The sequence below is a fragment of the Copadichromis virginalis genome, linkage group LG14 (assembly GCF_057382275.1).
Source record: "Copadichromis virginalis isolate Kocher_CV1m ecotype Utaka linkage group LG14, C_Virginalis_male_GT1.1, whole genome shotgun sequence".
In the NCBI taxonomy this organism is placed as follows: domain Eukaryota; kingdom Metazoa; phylum Chordata; class Actinopteri; order Cichliformes; family Cichlidae; genus Copadichromis; species Copadichromis virginalis.
In genome coordinates, this window is record NC_140631.1 from 35,873,713 (window position 1) to 35,893,698 (window position 19,986).

Consider the following 19,986-nt stretch of genomic DNA (forward strand, 5'->3'; position numbering starts at 1 on the left):
AAAGCCTTACTTTTGACATGATCACATGAAGTTGTTATTGGGAAGTACTTGGCTCCCTCATTCCTGCTTGCAGTTGTTATTTTTACTCTGTTTTTAATTGTGCAACTGAAGCTAATATGTTTCATATCTCAGTTACGTAAAGGTTAACGTGTGGGCCTGCTGAGGTGAAATTTTAATAATGAGTGAAGATCGGGCACGTGAGGGAATATTTCAACATTTCAACTTTCTTTTGGATTTATAATTAAAAACAAAACAAGGCAAAGATTCTAAAATGCCTTTTGCCTTTTATTTGCCAGCCCACTCAGTTCAAATGTATGCAGTGTTCTCATATCTATTGTTGACAATGACTCACTAATTGCTTCTTACCTTAATTATTCTCTCTTCAACAGTCTTTACCTAAAAAAAACCCCTCAAAAGTTAAAAGAAAAATAAATTTGACACAGATACAGTAACTGTGTTTATGTAATAGACTCATTAAAAATATAAAAGACTCATTAAGTACTATTAAGTACCAGCGGTTTTACAGGTCTCAAGTGTAAATGGCACACGTAGGTTTATGGTTACATGCTTGCATACAGTTTGTTCTTATACTTGAAAAAGCTTTGAATTTTGCTCGTTAAGAAGGATCCAAATTATCTTTAATACAATTAAAAAAGTTTAAGAGCAACCATCAAGTTACAAAGTTGCAAACCTTTGAGTTTCATTTTCTGCTGCAAATTGCCTGTAAGAGGATGCTTGACAGTTTATAAAAGATATAGTGGCTACCCAGAACAAAATAGCGTATCCTCACTAAAAGGGTCTAAACTTCACAGGAACAGAAATTGCTTGACAGGTCTGATATTATTCTAACCCTAACAGTCAGCACTGAGTCATTCAATTTCAATCTATTTAAGAAAGACAACTGCAAGGCTTCTCTTCTCGAATAGACCACACACTGAAGTGTTCATAAAAATATGTTGTTTTAAGTTTGACCGACCACTTGTAAATATTGCAGAGGCTGCACTGAACAGCACTGAGAGGAACTCAGAAAATGTATTGTGCCATTGATGCGCTACTATCGTTCCCACTTTGACTCTAAAACTGCAGATTTCAGATCGATGCCCTGCTGCAGTTGTCTGGGTGTGCTCACAGGACCATCAATAATGGATGATCTTTTAACTCTGATGCTCAGATTAACCCAACCTTTACCAAACCTACCAATGTTACAGTCACCTGAATGTAATGTTTCCTAACAGCCTTTATCAAAACCCAGGAAAATGCAACATTAAAATTACAACAAAAGTTTTGGTATTACAGGATATGGTCTTTGCCTTTTGTCTTAATTCTTCAGCTTCAACATCAATGTTGTTACTCTTGGTTCATTTGCAAAACCAATGTTCTCATTTCTAAAATTAATAAACCACAAACCACAATTCAAAAAGCTACTCACTGCTTATCAGAATACTCTGAAATAATAGAATTTAAATCCTCGACAAAATTATTTTTGATATTGCTTTATATCTATGGCAACAGCAATGGCCAAAACGTCATGGGATATTTTGGTTAATGAGCCTGGTCACACAGTTCTGTTTTTAATATGTGCTGTACATATCTACAACATTCCACTCTCTGATACTGCTCTACAGTGTTTTGGTGCTATTTTTCCTTGTGGTCAAAAACCCATAAAAGTATCAAGTAAAGGGTCTTTTATAGCAGCACCGAACTTAATATATCTGAACTCATTTTCTCAGACATCAAAATTAATACTAACTCTTCAGTTGATGATATGACTAACAAGAAATAGCACTTTAATTAATTTACTAGATTTGATTATGCCAATCAAAGTAGGAAAAAAGTGCTCTGTTAAATCATCCCCATGGTTGACCACCTCTATCTAGGAGCTCAAAAGGGTCTGCAGAGTAGCTTAGAGGAGATGGAGAAAAACTCAATTAGAAGTCCATCTACTAGCTTGTAAAGAAAGTGTTGCATCTTATAACAAAGCTGTCAGAAAAGCCAGAGGAAATTATTTCTGAAAAATTACTGCTGATAATGAAGGCAACCCTAGACTATTGTTCTCTTGAGATGAGGAACATCACACCTCTGGAAAATGTGAGGAATACATATATATATATATATATATATATATATATATCAGAAAATTTTTTTTAACCTACCACATTCTTCATCTGCACTAAAGACAATTCTCAAATTTCACTCCTGTTTTTAATATAATTGTGTGGCTGAAATAAAACGCAAACCTTCACTCTCCAGGTTAAAGTATATTTTTTAACTGTATTTATTTTCTTTGTCTCAACAATCATTAAACAGAAGGCATTCAAGCCTGTCCTCACACAAAAATAAATAAAACAAAATAATAATTAGAGATTTAACACCCAACTATGATGCTAAGGCTGTTTTTAATTTATGATTAGCTTTTGGCAAATTTGATTACTTTATTCACCATCATGACTACTTGTAGGTTTTTCCTAATATGATGCTATTTCCTGAATCGGATTAAATATCTCCAGTAGGAAATTCTTTTTCAGCTGTGGAGATCAGGAATCCAATGGCACTTCTTGGGGTGATGAAAAATTCAGGTGTGTTGGTCTGCTACTGCGATATTCATTGCCATAACGTTGCCATTGCTGTAACGCAATGACACACAACTATATATGCTGAACTCTAGCCCTGGATTTAACTGGCATTAATAAATAAATAAATAAAAGTTAATGAAGATAAAAGGAAATTATTTTACCTCAATGAAATTGAAGGCGCTCATTTGGCAAGTAAACATACAGGATAAAACCAGACGTTAAGAGTCATGCTTATTTAGGAGTGACTGAGCATAAAGCTGCGCATTAAGTGTGCCTTTCATCTCAGCAATATTACCAAAATATCACCTTATCTGCACTCTTAGATATTCCACTGCCAAATTTGTAGACATCCATTAAATCTGCCCCCAAACTCAGTCTACCTCAAAATATTAAGGAAGCAAAGTCAGTGGATACTTTCAAGAAACTTTCAGAGAGGTTCTTCTTTAAACATTTTGCTTAATATTGATAGCTGAATAATATTTGCACAGGTAATTGACATTGATTGATGCCTTAGTACTATACGGCACATCTTGAGTAATCTTAATAGTTATAGAACAAATGTACTTTTATTTGAACAATACTAAATCTCCTCTCTCCTCAAAATAACTGAATTTACAAATAATATAGGTTCAGAAGAGCTCAAGGTTTAGGAAATGGTGGCGTTTCTGTCGCTCAGAAAGGTAATGTTCAGTTACTCAGTCCAATGGTTTCATAATGGGGGAGAGAAATGTTAATTATGCAGCTGCAGTGACTATTATTTGCAAGCATGTTTTCTCATTCCATCTCTCTCTCTTGTTCTCTGTGTCTCTGTTTAACGGGTTTTATTTAGCTCATTGTACTTCATTTTTTTTCTCTTTTCATTTTTGTCTCTTTGACATGTTGATGATTCTGTTTCATTTCGTGTTTTTAATGTGTTTTTATGTTTCATATCTCTGTAAACCATTGCATGTAATTTTGGCCTGTACAAATAAATTGACTTGAGCTGACTTCACAGACTTCAGCTTAATAACAAATGAAAGAGTCGACACAGACTTGAAATCTTTATATTATCAAAAGTAAATGTGATGGAGTCAGTTTGTATTGATTTCCTATTCTTTAATCACAGAGTTATGGGCTGCTCATGGGAAACATTAAACTGTTAAAAAGATTGGGTGCTCTTCTTAAAAAGAAGGGTTTTGAATGAGCTTTGTAGAAAAAAATATATAATTATGAAACTGAAACAAAAAGGGATATTTTCAGCATTAGCATTCAAGTTATGCATCTCCTCAAAACTATACCTCAGCAAATGAGCAGCAATGTAAATAAATAAAGCAGCTCCCAATTTTTAAGGTTTTTCTTAAAGGTAAAAAAATGTCCTTCATTTCAACCTTTTTCAAACTACTAGATTACCCATAATAAGCATAGTAGTTGGGCACAAACTAGTTCAGAAGTTGGTCAATACTTTAGCGCTTTTCCTGAATAGCTTGAATAGCTAATAAAAATTACAATACTTTTGTTCGTTACTCACTCACTCTAATTAGTACTGAAAAAGAAACCACTGGTGAACCAATAATATCCTCTAAAAAGTGTGTATTGTTATTACTCGCAAAGCAGTCAAACTCGCAATTCAGTTTCTGCAGCTGTGTTATGAATTACGTGGGCACAAAGAAAGTAAAGACTAGGGAAACAATATAAGGTCTATATAATAAACCTGATTTCACTGCTCTTTTTGAAACCAGAGTGTAATATGTGTGATTGTGTGTATTTCAGTATAATATTTATAGGTGAGGTGACTGACAGTTTTTTATACCCACATATAATGAACATTGATATGAAGATTGATTGATTTACACTTTAGATCTTATAATAAATTAGATATTTGTATAAATGTGCTTGTGAAAATAGATTTTAATATACATACGTGTGTGTGAATGAGTAATTGTAACCATGAAGGTACAAGGTGTGGAGATGGACAGTGCACAAGAGAATGGAAGAAGAGAGCGCAAGGTGGAGATGAGTGTCAGGGGTGATTTGTGGTTAAGGGATAGCAGCACATGTGAAAGGGAAGGCTTACTAGATGGTAGTGAGGCCTGCTATGATTTATGGTTTGGATTCAGTAGCACTAACAAAAAGACAGGAAGCTGAGCTAGCAGAGAGGTAGCAGGTTTGAAGAAGTTAAGGTTTTTACTAGGAATGACCAGAACGGACAGGGTTAGAAATGAGTATATCAGAAGGACAGCTGAGGTTGAGTGGTTTGGAGACAAAGAGAGAGGCAAGGCTGAGATGGTTTAGACATGTGCAGGGGAGGGAATTGTGATATATTGAACAAAGAATATAGAATAAGGAACTGCCGGGCAGGAGGAAAAGAAGAAGACCACTGAGGAGGTTCATGGATATAGACAAGCAGAACATGCAGAGGGTTGGTGTGACAGAGGTGGATGATAGGCATAGGGTGAGATGGAGGCAATTGATCCACTGTGGCAACCGCTAAAGGAAGCAGCTCAAAGAAGTAGAAGAACAAGATTTGAGTCTTTTGAGTCTTTCTGGTAAGATTTGCTTATAACTATACCTCAATGGGAAAACAAATGTACCACATTTTACTTTGGGCAATGTTTAAACGAGAGCTAGCGCAACAATTATGTATTTATTTTCTATTTAAATGCATTATTTACTAAGGTCAGGAATTAGCACAAATAACTATGTATATTCCAGAAAATATAGCACAACCACTTACAAAGAAACCATCCCACTGAAACTAGCAGCAGCAAAGATAAATGGCAGGGGGATCAGTATAAAGGAAGATAAATGAACAGCTTAATTGTTTTATCCCCAGGGAAACAGTAAAGGTGTAATCAGCATAACATATTCCAGGCTTTATTGGTTTGAACATGAATGTTTACTGTTGGAAATCTGCATCTAAATGCACAGACTCACTGGGCAGTTTATTTGTTACACCTGTGCAAACTCAATGCATCTGGCATGCAGACATGGCTAAGAAAATCTACTCTGCTAAAGAATTAAAAGACCAGTCAAGAGACTTCATGAACACTCCATTGCTACTGGTGCCCAATAGGCTGCTGTCACCTAAGATTAGAAAAATTGAGGTTACAGTGGGCACAGGCTCACAAAATTGGCAGGGTAGTACCACTGGGTAGTGATAAGGCATTCTGGTAAATAGACAGTCTATTTTGGCCAGGATATATATATATATATATATATATATATATATATATATATATATATATATATATATATATAGTATTAGAACATTGGAAACATGTTAATTTGTAATATGGGTAATGACATCGGTGTTGATTTGTGCTGTAACATTCATATGGTGGAGGTAGAAAGCACGAATCTCTCCTAACATGTACCTTGAACAGTTTGAGCTGCTCCTAGTGGTATAATGACAAGGGCTGCTTTCTGGTCCACTTTAAGCCTCTTGGGCCAATTTGAACATCATTTACACACAGCAGCCTAACTGGGCAGTTGCTGACTGTGTCCATCCCTTTATACCAGGGCTGCCCAATCCCAGTCCTCGAGAGCTACTATCCTGCAGCTTTTAGATGCATCCCTACTCCAACACAGCTGAATCAAATGGTTTGATTACCTCTTCAGCATGCCATCATGTTTGGCAAAGGCCTGATAACAAGCCATTCATTTGATTCAGCTGTGTTGGAGTAGGGATGCATCTAAAAGCTGCAGGATAGTAGCTCTCGAGGACTGGGATTGGGCACCCCTGCTTTATACCTACAGTGTTGTTATGTTCTAATGGGCACTTTCAGCAGGATAATGTGCTGTGTCACATAACTCATATAGTCTTAAACAGAGTTTGCAACTTAAATGTCCTCCACAGTCACTAGATTAGGGTGAATGTAGCTCAGGAGGTAGGGCATGTCATATACTAATCAGAAGGTTGGTGGTCCGATCCTCAGCTGCTCCACTTTGCATGCCTTTGGCATAATACTAACCTCAAGCTGCTCTCTGAGTATGAATGTGTGTGAATGTTAGATAGAAAGTACTAGAAAGCACAGAAAGAAGTGCTTGGCTGAATGAGACAAGTTGTAAAAAGTACTTTGAGTACTCAGGTAGAGTAGAAAAGCAACCATGTACCATATATTTCAAGATCCATCATGAAGGTGTTGGTTACAAATCTGTAACAATTTTGTGAAGCTATCATATATCAATAAGTATCAAAAACTCTAAGGAATGCTACCAGCACTTTGTTGAATGCATGCTATGAATAATTAAGGCAGTTGTAGCCTCCAATGCATAATGGACTGTCACTAAATACAATAAATGCAAAGTCTTCACAACTTCAAAAAGCAATTCAGTTTCTGTATTGGTCATATCAAGAAAATATAATAATATGCATCACATGTAACACTGTTACCAAACATCAGTAGTTCATTCTGTAAGAAAGGAAGAAATATGGAACAAAGGACACATTGTATATAGGAACTATAGTCTCTGTGGTTCCCTGAATATTTCATCTTATTCTTATACACCTATTCTGTCAGGAACAAGAATTTGGTGCATTCTGCTTTCAATTTGTGTAGCGAAATGGTGCTATGTTTTTCACAGAAGTAATGAGAGGAACAAGCCTAACTCGTATAAGGCGTGAATCTGAAAATGTTACCACATGAAGTGAAACACTGGTATAAGAAAAAAATACTGATGCCTGAGTAAGGGAGGTGAAAAAAGGAAGCAACCCACTTCTGATTTTACTCATTACATTAAACACCTTAAAATATTGTTGTCTAATTATATACTCAGCACACATTTTAAGATAAGATAAGATAAGATAAGATAACCTTTATTAGTCCCACACGTGGGAAATTTGTTTTGTCACAGCAGGAAGTGGACAGTGCAAAAGTTATGAGGCAAAAATTAGAATACAATAAGAATAAATACAGTACACAACTGTACAGAATAGAATAAAATGAAATACTATATACAGTAGAATAAAATAAAATAAATATACAATAAGATAAAAATAGAATACAAATACAAATACTATATACAACTGAGTAAAAATACAACGATGACAGAAAGGATTATTGCACTTAGTATTATTGCATATGTATGGATGTGTGTGCTTGATCAGTTAAAGTCTTTATTATGGAGTCTGACAGCAGTGGGGAGGAAAGACCTGCGAAATCTCTCCGTCCCACACCGTGGGTGCCGCAGTCTCCCACTGAAGGAGCTGCTCAGTGCTGTCACAGTCTGCTGCATGGGGTGGGAGATGTTGTCCAACAGGGATGACAGCTTAGCCGCCGTTCTCCTGTCACTCACCACCTCCACTGGGTCCAGAGGGCATCCTAGAACAGCTGGCTCAGTCTGCACTGCACTGAATTTTCCTATTAGAGTATTTAACTTGCAGCAATGATTCTTCTCAGAGTGAGAATGCAGTAAGAGGTAACTGAAGGAACAATAGTATTGTGTACCATCCTCCTGTATAGGTTTTAATCAAAGAGCAGAAGTCTGACCACCCAGGCAAGACGTTACTGGATGGAAAAGCTACGCCAGTTAGTGCCCAGTGTGAGAGATATGAGAAAGGACTATGGCTGTCAGTCATCGCACAACAAAACCCCCTGGGTACAACCTTTATCTCATCTCCAGGGCAACCTCATACTACCAAATTCCATCTGCTGACAGCGCCTGACAAAGCACAGACAACACTACATTTGAACCTGAAAGTCTTCCTGCAAACACTGCATACTTATTTCACTATTAGGACTTGACTAATACGGATAGTCATAGCAGTCATACACTCTACAAGAGCAATTCAGTTATTTTTAGTTTTGGGGTGGCAACTATATCTCAGTCAATAAAACATATAGTTTCTATGTCTGGTTGAACCACATAATCATGATTATGGTACTTTTATATGTAAGGTACCAAATTAACACCCTCCTGGGTTTTAGTATCCAAAGCATGAAAAAGAAACAATTTCCCCAGCAGGAAATCAAACATTATTACTTCATTTTCTGTAAAACGCACTGATACTATGTTAAAATCCATTAAGCAATTTCTAGTTGATCCAGGCTTCAGTTTAATACAAGAAACTTCCTCCTAGTATGTCAAGCTTTTAAACCCAAGTCACAAAGATGGTGGTTATGAAACAATTACATTTCTGAAACCCTCACTAAGTTCAAAATAAGTTTTAAAGTTGACAGACTTCCTCTACACAAAAATCCCTGCAAACTCAAGAAACATATCTCAAAAGAATCTTAGAAACTATCCAATTGACCTGCTAAATTTCAGGCATATTACAACATCTGTCTGCAGCACTCCCGGTTCACCGTACAATGTGACTGACATACTCATTATAACACTAATTACACAGCAGCATCCTTGTTGTGCTTTCACTCCTCTAAATAATTCTTTGGGGTTATAATGAAGTACCTTAACACAAATTAATTCAGAAAAGCTTTTAAAACCTTAAGTCGCAGGAATAAATGTGTTCCATTAAAAAGCTTTACTATGCACTCGTCTCCAGTTTGTGCTAAATAGCTACAAGTTTTCACTTCCCCCAAATGACTCACAGTGAGTTTAAGATATTCTGTGTCACATTTACAAGCTACATTCCTTGACTTTGCTATACATCTTTGCCTTCCTTGAGGCACATATACAAAAAAAAAGCAATCTGCAATAATGTTCTTTTTTTGTAGAGACAGCTCACTCTTTGCCTATATATCAACATTGCAATGAGAAACACCGTAGCTACTTTATCTTGTCAGTGAGACACTGCTGATTTCAGATGAGAAGGTCTTCAAAGGGGAAAGCTTTTGCACACCAAGCTTAATGAGAGATGGGGAGATCTATTTGATGCAACAGTGGGGTGCATTGTGCCACTTTGATTCCATTTGGAGGGATTGTAATGGAAGAGCGGCCCTTCAGGTAAGGCCTCTTCCACCTGCTTACTATTACGTTTGCCTGTCAGTCACCCAGCAGGGGAGAGCCAGCAGACAGTCCTTTGCACTCACGGAGCATACCGAAACTTTCCCACCGCAAGCTGTTGTTCGAAACAAAGCCTCATCTAATATATCCAGCTGTAGCATCAAGCAACACCTTTAACAGGCAGTTTTACTCAATTCTGGAGTTCGGCAGTTAAAGTGTTTACTACTAGTTTTTGTTCAGGCCTTTTTGGATCAGGTCATTAACATGGCATGGTAATCAGCTGTATCTTAGCCTACTTAGAATAAACCCTGCCTAACAATATAGCTTTGTAACCAAAATGTAATAGTTTATTTATGTAACAAAACTCCCCACACTAATAGAGAGCTTAGGATTTCCACAAACACATGGCTATGTAATTACAATTTCCAGCAGATTGTTGTTTACTTTTACGTGTTCATTAGAGATAAATGGGATTCATGGATAGTCTGTTGTTACTGGTGAATGGTGAAAAACATAGCTCTCAAATGTTGACATCATGTGCCATTAATGGCATTGTCAGCGATACATAGCAATGACTGTAACTTGCATTTGTAGTAGTCACACAGTAACTCTAGTATTTTTAGCAGATTCAACCCCCTAATGTGGTTTAAGATGGGATAATAAATTGGCAACTCATGAGAGGTCTTAATATGAATGTATTAAGCACTAATGGAAGAGATTCAGTTTGAAATCTTGGGTTTAGAAACCACAGCATATCTACAAAATACTTCACAGTTAAAATCCTACGTGGTAGTCCCCCATGTTCCAATTACAACAGTTGTTTTCTCATTTCAAAACAAAGGAAGTTAATCCAGCAATTTAGTATTTTTTAGAAGAACTGCACGTCATTATTGTGAAGCTAGGTATGTCTCAATTATTTTATGCACTAAAGTGAATTTGTCATTTACAATGACTTATATCCAAAAATCTGCTTTTATGCCTATTAAGTATTGGCTAATTAATTCTTTCAACAAATTTGTTAGAGTTCACAGAATGAAAGAGGAAAAACACCATCTTTCCCCACATATTCATGCAGAATACACATCTACATCATTTTCAGCTATCTAAATTGCTGAAAACAACTTAGAAGATGGAAGATACTGACACTGAGTCTTTGATGTGAGGCTGATGCAATGCTACAGCCTATTCTTTAGCGCGAAAGAAAAAGATCAGAGTTATTACCCCTGCAATTCTGCGGGACTGAAAAAAAAAAAGAAAGGCAGACAGGCCAGCACCTACCATTTATCACCAGGTCTACTGCCTTTAGACTGAGTTGAGAGATTTTCTTTCAGAAGACACATCGAGAACACATCTGGTACAAATTCTAACAGAGATGAACTTATTTCTCAAAAAAGTTCTGATAAAATCAGCTCGATTACTACTTTGTAGTAACAGTAGTAACAGTTCTCAAAGGCCTTTTTCAATATAAGACTTAACAAAGCATGTATTTAGTAAAAGAACAGCTAAGTACAGACTTTAAAGAAAGATAATTCAGTTTGCAAAAATATCACTTTTTTTTATTTATTTCAACCCACTGAGGACAAATATAAAGGACACATCTTTTTAGTCAGTATATACTGGTACACATTTAGTATACATTTGCTGTGAAAAAGTCCACCCATCATTTCTTTACATTTTGCTTCCAAGGAGTCAGACTTTCTTGTCATTTTTCTAAAGCGGTCTTGAGTTGTCCTCCAAGTTTTCCGAAGGACATTTAGCTTTTTAGCCTTTTAGCTTTTTTACAGTTTAGGCCTTGTCACTAAACACTGACCTATGAACGATTCAAGCGGATAAAAGACACCTTACTCCAAGGATGAACCAGTGTTATGTCAACGCACAACAGGCACCAATTTTAAATTATATTTTTAAAAAAATTGTTAAATGCAGCCTATTCCAAAAACACAATTTGTTCCCATTTGTTTAGCTCAATCTATGAAAAAGGACAACGAAAAGGACCACCAACAAGGTGGTTTCAAAAGAGTGGCATATTTCAGCACGGTGAACAGTTAGTCATTCAAAACATGACAAAACAGTTTGAGAAAACTGGACAAGTAGAGGACAGAAAATGAAATGTCAGGTCTAAAAAACTATCTACAACAGATGAACAGTATCTGAAAGTCAAATCCTTAAGAAAAAATCCCCCAGCAAATATCTGACACAGGCCCCAAGAGATGTACCCCTCTCTTCAGCTGATCTACTGTTCACCAACGCCCCAGAAGCAGCCTCACTTGAAGTGTGGCGGTCAAGAACCCAGTCTTAAGAAAAGGAAGAGGTAAAAGGCTGAAGAATACCAAACTACATACGACAATACGTGGCAAAATGTCTTATGATGTGATGACATTTTTGGTTCAAAATGTCACCAATAAAAGCGGTACCACAGTGTGTATCTAGAGCCATCTGTAAATCATGGTGGTTTTTGTAATAGGGCTGCATTTCAACTAGAGCTGGGCGATATAAGATTTTTTCATATCACAATATGTTTTTTTCATTTCAGGCGATAACGATATCTATCACGATATAAGCCAAATAACTATAGTTGTAAGATTTAAATGTGCCGTTGCTCACAAGTAAAATGTGAAATAATCAGCAGCTTGTTTTTATTTAAATATTTATTTCCCATAATAAGTTCATCCATTAAGCGGACGCGAATGGATGGATGAAGTTCAACAGGGTAGATGTACTTAAGGAACATGAGACTTTTTCAGATAAATAAAGGCAAATATTGCAAACTACACAAAAGGCAGCCGCTAAAGCGTTTAAGTTTCAAAATAGAACAAACGAAACAGACGACTAAATTGTCAATTCCACTTAGAAACAAAATATTAATTCTAAAAATAAATCTTAGTTTGTTTTACAGAAGAACAGACAAAACTGACTAACTTTTGTCAATATCAAATAAACTGAGAACTAAAAGGAAATTCTCAATCTCTCCTTGTTGTATAGCTTAGCTTTTCAAACAGTTTTAACAGTTACTTTAGTCTGACAAAAGCCGAATGACGAATTAGCGCTTCCAGTCAGAGACTGAGGCTACGTCCACATGTACACGGGTATTTTTGAAAACGGAGATTTTCCGTTTTCGTTTTAAAAAATAATCCCGTCCACACATAAAGGCAGAAATGAAGGAAAACGCTGCTATGAACATGCCAAAGCAGCAGGTGGCGCTAGATTCCTAACCGTGCAGAAATGTTGGCCAATCAGAAGTCTAGAAGCCTCGGTGGGAAAAAGTAAACAAAGCTGGGGCATAGAAGCAGAACCCAGTCGTATGTGTGGAGGGACAGTAACTGTGTGTATATGTAAGCATTTAAACACTGCAGAGAGTAGAATTAACAGTAACAGTATTGTAGAAATCCATTTCACCGAAACAATAACGTGGCGCACAGTGTGACGCATGCACCAGTTTATTGTATTTCCAGACTTGCTTTCGGCACAATTTACAGTGCACGCTACTCTGTTTTTTGTCAGACTTGAAATAGCCGAAATACCTTCACACTACGGAACTTCTATGGCTCTTCCGTTCGACAATCTCTCCGGCATTGGAACCATCATCTGTTTTCTCTTCGGTAACCTTCGGTCACGCTCGGTTGATTTTTCTAGTCGGCACACTCATTTCCTCCATTACCCGCTGGCTGCTTCACAAACAAATACACATGTGCGGCTTGGCACTTGTGCTGTATGTAACAAGTCACGTGACGTGACACTGCGGCTGTGATTGGTTCGGCTCTGCTTTTTTTTTTTTTTTCTTTAAGAGGACAAGAGCGGCGAGGTCTAACGCGATAGTTTAATTTCTCTATCGAGTAAAAGTTATATCGCGATACATATCGTTATCGTTCTGTCGCCCAGCTCTAATTTCAACCCTAAACCAGCTATTCAGTTGACACAGTGTGAATGACAAAATTATGACCAAATGTGACAATGATCTCAAACACACTTCTAATGCATTAAAAGCACTTGCTATAGGAAAACCATCCAATGGAACACTTAGTCATGACTGCCTCTTGGCCTTTTAAGAGCCCCAACCACAAAATTATGGAAGCAGTGTGGGTCCTTCTTGACAGAATGGAACAAAAGGCAGCCAGCATCCAAAGAAAAGCTTTGAATTTCCTCAAGAATCCTTGAGAACACTTCCTGAATGCTCTTAAAGAAATTATTAGAAACCTTGTTTATGAGAGTTCAGGCTGAGTTGAGGAGGGAAGGTTGCCCTACCAAATATTGACTTTCAAGCTCACTAGAATTGTACAAACTCCGTTTTCACTGTATTATATTGTATTTCCATGTATTACACATTTGAATAAATCACTGCACCTACTTTCAAATTTTCCAAGCAAAATCTTAACTTGCCTGGGGATTCGGAAACATTTTACACAGTATTATATATACATTTATATATTTCAGTTTGTATTCAGGATGACACACACAAAAAAATATTGAATGATTAATTATTGAATTTTGAATGTTATGGAGGTGAAATACATAACCACAATACCTGGCATTCAGTGTAAGTCAGCTAACTGTGAACTTGAGAACGGTGTACTCTTTGTGACAATCAGTTTGACTGACAGACTAACAACAGAGTGCTTCAGAACAGACCTCAATATGAAGTCTAACACATTTTCTTGCACAGTCTGAAGGGAAGCAGCTTTTAGGAATACAACGTCTAATCCTTTTATCAAAATCTGTTCACATATTATCCACGTCTCCAGCAGCTATGCTTACCGCTTCTCTCAGCTTTATTGCTAAACAAGTCGCATAATTTACCTCTACATTTCATTTCCATTACATGAGTTAAAATTCATCAATGTAGTCAAAGTAGCACCAATATATTATAAATGGCATAATCCGGCAACACACAGTCTGCCTTAGTCACAGTCCAACAGACACAGACACTAAGAAAGCAGATACACACACCCACACAGTAAAGCAGAATGATGTCAGGCCAAATGCTATCTGAGGGCGGATGGGGGATGGTTATACAAGCATGTTTACAGGACATTTCCTGTGGCTGAGCCTTGGGAGCATCATCTGTCCTCAGACAAACAAACACTTAGAGTTCCCAAAGCTGAAAGCTATTGTGAAATCACTTTTGACAAAAGCCTACAAGTCATCTTTTTATTTAATAAAATAGCAGCAACTAATTATAACTATATTGAGTTACATAAAAGCATTAAATTATTTAAGCACAGTTGGAAGAATTGCTGTTTACATATTTTTTAAATACAGATTTCTTTTAATAACAGTCCCCGTGCGTGTCAGCCATTCATTATTGTATATCCTAAGGAGGAAGCATCACTCCGTCACTGCTGAAAGGCATGGATATGGGGCGGTGGCAGAGATATATTATCAGGTAGCATAATAAAACCATGTCTTCCACTTTATACTAAGCTCATCTGTCTCCACTCACTGAAACGCATTAGATGTCACAAAAGTTAATACTTAAGATCTAGAAATCTTTTTTTCTTTCAATTAGAACTTGTTATCTTGCAGGAAGATAACATTAGACAGCATCTGGAACACCTGGAATTTTGGATTGAATTTTTTGGGAACCCCAAGCTCCGGGCCAGAACAGTGGATATCTGGAGGATGTGTGGTGATGCACAATTAACCAAAGTACATTCTGATGACACTAAGTGCAAGGAACAAACTGTTTGTTCACTGTGTTACAAATACGTACAAATTATGTATGACGGATACAAGCTGTCACCCAAAAGAATGTGTGTCTACGTAGGTCTTTAGAGATCCCCTTGCCAAAGTATGACCAGCTATGGCTCATCATTTTTCATGTTCTTCATACATATTTATAAATGTCACTAGCCTGTCAACCATGAGTATATTCTCTGTAACTGTAACTATTCACTTTTTTCTGTTACTGCAGCATGGTTTAACTCATTCTATAGAAAATACAGCAAGAGTATCTGTGTCCAAATTTCTTAAAGGATGTTGTAGAACCTGTAATGTTAATCAAACAATTTGCTGCATAGTAAAGACACTGTCATCACATAAGTTACAGAAGGTACCAAATAGATTTCATATAAGAGACACTAGCCTCCAATTCTGTGGCTTTCTGCTCTTATACTCTTAAAATAAACTTGCCAACCACATGTTAAATGTATGATAATTTACCTCGTATCTGTGGTTCTCCCACCCTTCTCCCAAAGTGATAATTAGTGAATTAATACAGTTAAGTATAGGGTATAATAAATACTAGTAATTTACAACAGGTGTAAACCGTGCAACTTACATCCGCCTGACCAAATCACTGTTGATACATAACACTGTTTAAACAGCGTGTTTCAGAAATCTTTAAACCACAACCTTCATCATTAGTATTAATATGAAGAGGGACAAAGAAGTTTACATTTTTTTCTCTTAGTGATAAATTGGGAATAGCACTGACACATGCGAGCAACATGTGTCAGTATGTATTCTATGTAATGTCACCACTTGTGTAACACAGATTTTTCACAATAGAGCATGGATTCTCAGACAACCTTGACGTCAAGAATCATTCCTAGTGAGGAGAGTTGGGCTTAAAAATAGACGAAGTCACAATCTCTAAAACTGAAGGCACATTACCTTAGGAGTAGGATGAGAATCTACTCTGTTTTCTTGGACATTAGCAGGGTTTTACAAAGTTAAACTATCAATAGCAAGTTTTACTGTAATGTCCTCAGGCTCCTAAAGGTAGAGCTGGGCCATATCATACCGTTCACGGCAATACCGGTATAATTTTGGGAAAAATTAAATATCGTGATAGAATATGGGTAAAACGCGCATGCGCAGTGCCTTTGTTTTCATACGCACACGTCGGAAAAAGCATGGCGGCGAAAGCGGATTGTTGAATGAAACGGATGAACCAGAATTGGTTTGTAAAAATGCTGCAACTTCAGTAGTGTGGAACTGGGTTAGCTTTCGTCCGTCAGATACACAACAAAGCACTATTTTTGGTAGCGCATGCTAGCGGGCCGTCGTTGGATATTATACATGGTTATGCTGAGGATATGTCAGCCAATTTCCACTGGAAATGCCTTTTGGTTAAACTGTCAGCAAGGAATTTGCATTTGAACTGTTACATTTTTATATAACTTTAATGCACATAAAAAAACAGCTGCTTGTTTATTAAATGAAAATACATTGATGGGGTTTTTTTTGCACTAATAAAGTTGTGGAGTTGTAAAGTATTTTGTCTAGTGTAAATTATATCGTCAGTTATATCGTTATCACAAATTTTCAAATGTATATCGTGATAAATATTTTTGGTCATATCGCCCTGCTCTACCTAAAGGTATCTGAATTGTGGTGAGATGGCAACCTTTTGACTACTACAATGCAGTCATATCCCATCAGATTTCAGCGACTGCCCCAAAACATTTATGCTGAAGTATTGCCATTTTGTCAGATTGGAAGTGATCCAGGGTTTATGACGAATTGTCCTTGATGAGCTTAACGAACAGGACCTCAAGAATAGCTTCAAAAGTGGCTGGAGTGCTGGGAGCTGTGTATCCCTGCAACAAGTCACTAGTTAGAGATGATTGGTAAGGTCTTTGAGTTGTATATTCACAGTCAAAGAACCTTTTGATTGTATCTTGCATATCATAACATAATGATCGTAATATATGCGTGTCATGTTTGTTCCTGACCTCAGCTTAGACAGCCTTTCCAATCTTCATGAAACTGAGCCTATATAAAGTACCAAAGGTACAGAGATTTGTAATATCTAAATGGTGATTGATTCATGAAAAGCTACAGTTTCTTTTATCTGTGTATTTGCATAAAGTAACTGCACGATCAAGGCTGGTTCGTGAGCATACGGAAACATTTGCACATTCATATGCACATTACAGGTATATTTTAACAGTCATCACAGAGATTAAGATGTAGCAAGTGGAGCAGTTCAAGGTATTTGGCTGGTATTTTCTTTAAAGTATCTTTGAGAACTAGTCAAAGTCCTTCTGTCTCACTGTTTTCTGTTTCTTTATGTAATCCCAGACCACCTCCGTGTTGAGACCAGAGCTCTGAGGGGGCCATACCATCTGTTAGTCTTCTTGTTCTACATATGACTAGAAATCGTTTTTTACGACTTTGGCTGGATGTTTGGGGTTGTTACCAGATTACAGAATTAATTTTCAGCTGATGACAGAAAGTTAAAGATATTGTGTGAGGTAAGTATTTAAACATTTAAAATGACTTAAACTTTGGCCCAACTAATAGAGTGCATCTAAAATGTGAAAACGTCACAGACTCCAGACGAAAGTGTTTCCTTCACTACTGCAACAATGGTAGTCACAAAATTTCTTTACTAATTCTAAAAGCCAGAAAATCACCCTCTTTAGTTACCCATAACAAACATATGCCTGACTTTATATGGAGCCAGTTAGTGCAGTTTCAGCACATGTCAAACCACTTTGCAGGTAATACATTAACAACCTGGCTCAACAGACCTCATTCACTCAGACAGCATTTAAAGAAAAATACATTATAGGATACTTTACAGCTGTGAAACATGAGATGATAACAGGAAAAAAGATCCATTAAATATCTTCCAGTAATGTCACCGCTGATGACAGGTCATAAAGGGTCATAAACCTCTACGGCGTCCCAAGTTAAAGACCATCAATAATTTACTTCCGTCTCTTCACTTCCTGCACTCTCTCCCTACTCCTGACTGAAACTGGGCATTCAGTTAAAGGACTGAGACACTCATGACTACAAAGGAAAGACAAACACAATGGAAAATTCCTTCCAAGTAGCTCAAACACTGGTAATGTTGTGGTCATGTTTAAGGATTATTTACTGTGGAAGATGACGCACTAACACGAAACACTGGTTAATAAGAATTTCTCATTTCAAACTTCAATATAGCAACAGATCAGCTAGATGGAGGGGTGTGTAGGTTGGGATCTATTAAAACCTTAACTATGCAGTGTTTCTACATCAATAAAACCATCAAAGGCAATCAAAGTCTCAAACCACTTGCCACTGTCTTGCCACTGCATAGTCTATCTTGAAGTCTTAATGTCTTATTTGGTATTAAACAATTTGCGCAGGCCTTTGACATATCCTCCCTGTTGTGAATAAAACATTGAGAAGGGTGTTACTGTCCACCTATGATGCCCTGTCCACTGACGGAACAGTTTTCCTGCAAAAAAGGTATGAAATAGGTTTGGCCTTCAGCTGCCCTGAGAAATACTAGAGTCAGCAATACAACGGTATGGTAGGGTGATACAAATACTAAGTGCTCCTCACTTTTGTTGATCTGATGTACGCTTAGTACAAATATGTGGAACTGAAACCAGAAGCAAGAAATACAGCACAACACCGCAAAGAGCTTAAACTTAAAAGTTACTTTGTTAAACACTGTATGCCTTTGTGTTCATTTATCAATATAAATTTCCATTAAACTCATTCTGCCAGACTAGATACTGAAAAAACAAAGATGTGGTTATTATAAGCATCAGTGTCCTGTTTTTCAAATTGGCTGATTAGTCCAGAAGAGTTAATTAAGTCAAGACGTGTCATTTGTGAGATCAAATTAATTTGTTTTGGACTATTATAATTTAGGCCATGACTGTGCTTTATTAAAATTCAGTTCAGTGCTCAATACACAGCAGACACAAGCCTAGTTTTACTTACTATCCCATGGTATGGTATATTAACAGTCAATGGCTGTGAGCACAGGAGCACCGCTCACTTGCCATTGAAACCTTTGGCTTGTCAGGGCCACCCAGTCAGAAGAAAGTTTGCTAAAAGGAAGGGTGAAAATCTTGTCTCAAAAAAACCCTATGAATTTGGGGTCTGCACCAAGTAGTACAAGATAACTCTGAACTGTGAATCACACTTGGACTCTAACAGAGTCCAAGAAGAAATACACAAAAAAATTGTTAAATTGCATAATAGATCCGCTTAAATGTGTAAATTGTTGGATATTGCAACCTTACTCCCTGCTTAAGGTGCAATTTCAGCTTCGCTGCCTCAAGCACAAGAGCAGCAAAAAGCAAAACATACAGGAATGGTGATTAAAAAGGCAAGAGCGTGACAAGAATGATGCCGTCTCACAGCAAAGTCTGACAGACCCATGTTGAGTTTAACTGTGGAAAAAAAAATACAGTGGTGAGTGATGGGTTAGTGTGCGCAGTGTGGCACAATGCTGTGCCCTTCCCATTCTATTTCAACCCAGCTGTTTTCCATTTTTATTAGACCTATATTTCTAATCTTTCTCCATTTCACAGACACACTTCTGACGTTAACAGACCAAACTCCTTCCCCACAGGGAAAGAGCAGGAAGTCGACTTTAATCAGCACGGTGGAATCTGAGACCTAACTTGGAATTTGAGAGGACAATGACCTCTCAAATTGAATGCTGGCATCCTCACTGACATCCTCATGCAGACATTAAAGCCCACAATATGTATTTTCCTTACTTTTGAGCGGTGACTCTTCAGAGAAAAAACGTTTTCTATCAATGAATTAACCCCCAGTATTGTTATCCATATGTCAG

General features: G+C 37.1%; 1 protein-coding gene across 2 annotated transcripts in view; it reads right to left on the reverse strand.

Annotated features, from left to right (window-relative positions):
- The window catches only part of arhgap42b (Rho GTPase activating protein 42b), an 80,374-nt gene that overhangs the window by 59,692 nt on the left and 696 nt on the right, over positions 1–19,986 (reverse strand). The gene's annotated exons all lie outside the window — the stretch shown is intronic.